General features: G+C 37.4%; 1 pseudogene; it reads right to left on the bottom strand.

Moving 5' to 3' along the window:
• Window positions 1-1,645: 1,645 nt before the first annotated feature.
• Window positions 1,646-2,511, bottom strand: LOC124236301 (small ubiquitin-related modifier 1-like; annotated as a pseudogene).
• Between the last annotated feature and the right edge of the window lie 708 nt (window positions 2,512-3,219).

The following is a 3,219-nucleotide window of genomic DNA, read 5'->3' as shown; positions in this document are numbered from 1 at the left end:
TATATTTTGGCTTTCTTATGAATAGCATAATACTAAAATTAAAGGAAATGTCCATAATTAAATAAATTGTGATATGTCCATGCAGTGGAGTAGTGTGCAGACATAGGAAACAACAAGGAAGTGAAAAAAAGCAAGGTGCAGAAAAATATGTATGGGGGGTTAATATATACACACGCACATATTTGTTTGATACAGAAAATGCACCTGGATATATAGGAAAATAACACACTGGTTGCCTCTGGGAAAAGAATTGCTGGGGACATGGATGAAAGAGAGACTTTTCACTGTAGAAAGATGAATAAAAATGTTTAAGATACAGAGATTAGTGGATAAAGAGGCAAGTCAGGACAGATAACTAATGTAATAAAGTCCTTCACTTCACAATTGGAAATAAGTTTAGAACTGCAAATAAAAAGGAAAAATGACTGTGTTAAATATTTTACAGGACCTCACATGGTGCCTTTCCCATGACAGGAGTTCAATACATATTTGTTGGATGGAGGAATGGTTAGATGGATATATAAAATACAAATTTTATTTGATTACTGTGAAATAGATAGAGTCAGATGGATGGCTGCTTTCATCTTAACCTGGAAATAGAATTTAGATTACATATTTCCGAAAAACTCTCTCTAGATTGCTTATGTTAATAATTAGTTACACAGAACCAGCCCCGATGGCCTACTGGTTAAAAGTTCAGCGCTCACCACTGCAGGGGCCCAGGTTTGCTTCCCAGTCACGGAACCCCACCACTCATTTGTCAGTTGCCATGCTGTGGCAGTGGCTCACATATAAGAACTAGAAGGAGTATACAACTATGTACTGGGGCTTTGGGGAGAGATGAAAAATTAGTTACACAAACAAACACATAGAAAAGGAGAACAGATTGGTGGTTACCAGAGTGGAAGAGCGTCAGGGGAGGGCGAAAGGGGTAAAGGGGCACCTTCGTATGGTGATGGATAAAAACTAGACTATTGGGGTGAGCATGATGCAGTCTATACACAAACTGATATATAACATAATAATGTACACCTGAAATTTGCACAATGTTATAAGCCAATATAACCGCAATAAAATAATTGGTTTTTTCGTGTGCCCATTTATTCAATGTGATTGGGTAACTGTATCATATATATGCACCATACAGAAATGTCAAGTTTTTTAAAAAACAGAACACTGAGTATTTAAGAAGGTATTGTGGCCTTAATTAAATCCCTCATTCAGAAGGCACTTCAGTAACTTTCAGTGCTTCAAAGTCATGATCAGCATCACTGCACAGAACTGAAGAAAAAATTTATTTGTACCATGTATGAACAATAATTTCCAGTATTATGCAAGAAAACTTTGTTTTAAGCATTTTCTTTTTTCTTTCCGTTCAATTAAAAATAAAACGAACACTAGTACAGTTTTTACAAATATTTTATTTTAATGAAGCCTGTACAGACAATGTCCATTTAAAACCCATCTCCCAGGCCAAAAAGTACACATAAGATAAATAAGAGCAGTGTTCTATTGTATTCACGTCTGCATGAGTAACTTTATTAACTGCTAATGAAAATTAGAACTTTTCTGGGATCTTCCGACAAGATTTTTCTTTAATCTTAAAATGCCTTCTCTTCAGTGAAGCCATATTAGGAGTCAGTCATTGCTCTCACCATCTCTGTCACCTCCAATGCAATCTGATGTTTTTCTTCCAGTAGAAACCCTCAGATTTTAAATGTAGCTTCAAGTTAAGGAAAGGTCATTTTTTCCATAGTTTGATTCTCTGAAAAACTTCCATCTCCCACCGAAAGTCATAGTTCGGGAGTGAAGCAATTACATGCTAGAACTTCAGGGCCAAGTGGAAAGTCATCATGAACACTCACATTGATCAGTCTTATTTATCACAAGCCTGAAAATGCACAGTCCTGGAAAAGGTGGCATCTCTGTGCACACACGTAATTTTTAAAAAGGAGAGGGCAATATGAAGGGGGCTGAGGTTTGATCACCAAATATCACCACAATGAAAACAAACGATAAGGAATAATGGGCACTAGAACTCAAACTACCAGATGTTTTAAAGAGGTGGGGTGCCAGTTTTCAATTCCGTTTTCAACACCACATTACAAAAGAACTATTTTTAAAAATAAAAAAGGATTGAGAGAAAATAAAAAAAATAAAAAGAATATCTAAACTGTCGAGTGACCCCGTTTGTTCTGATTAACTTCAATCACATCTTCTTCCTCCATCCCCAGTTCTTTTGGACTGTGATTATCAGCAATTCTCTGACCTTCAAAGAGAAACCTGAGGGGAATTCATTGGAACTCCCTGTCTTTGACAGTGTGACTCTTTGAGTTCCTTGAGATGTGTCGTCATTGTCACTTGGAAGTGAATCTCACTGCTATCCTGTCCAATGACTTTCAGTTTTATGTCTTCCCCTTCCTTCTGATACCCCAAATCCTCAGTTGAAGGTTCTGCCTCCTGGGCAGACATGGTGATGGCAGCTTCCTCCGGGCGTCTCCGCACAGCAACAGCCCGGGGCAGGCAGGACCAATAGAATAATTTTAAAAAATAGTTATATACCAATTTACAGAACAACTCATACTGCATTCAGCCTAATAGATTTATTATTGTTTTTAAAAATAAAACATATAAGGAACAAGTAGAAAGTTTTAAAATGTGAATTACAGGGGTTTTTTTTCTTATTTTTATCAACTGCAAAACTAATTTTTAAGTTGTAGTTTATCTGTAGTAAAATAGCTATTAAAGTTGCACTAATATTTGCCATCTCATTTACTAATTTCTGTTAATACTAGAGTATAAAATACTAGAATCTATTTTGTTCCTCCTTTACTTTCCCTTTAGAATTCAGGCTATAACCTACTGTCAGATATCATTTTAAATATTACTGTACATTTTTAAAAATATGTATTTTTTAAAGATTGGCCTGAGCTAACATCTGTTGCCAATCTTTTCTTCTTCTCCTCTTCCTTCCCGCCCCTTCCCCAAAGCCCCCCAGTACATAGCTGTATATGGTAGTTGTGGGTCCTTCTGGTTGTGCTACAGGGGACGCAGCCTCAGCATGGCCTGATCAGCTGTGCCATGTCTGTGCCAGGATCTGAACCAGCGAATCCCTGGGTTGCCGAAGCGGAGCGTGCAAACTTAACCACTCCGCCCCTCCCCCCCTTCCCCACCGCTGGACTGGCCCCTAAAAAATCTTTTTAAAAAGATTTACTACGA

The sequence above is a fragment of the Equus quagga genome, chromosome 2, assembly GCF_021613505.1.
Source record: "Equus quagga isolate Etosha38 chromosome 2, UCLA_HA_Equagga_1.0, whole genome shotgun sequence".
Taxonomy (NCBI): domain Eukaryota; kingdom Metazoa; phylum Chordata; class Mammalia; order Perissodactyla; family Equidae; genus Equus; species Equus quagga.
Note: the sequence above shows the minus strand (reverse complement) of the source record. Positions and strands in the feature narration are given on the sequence as shown.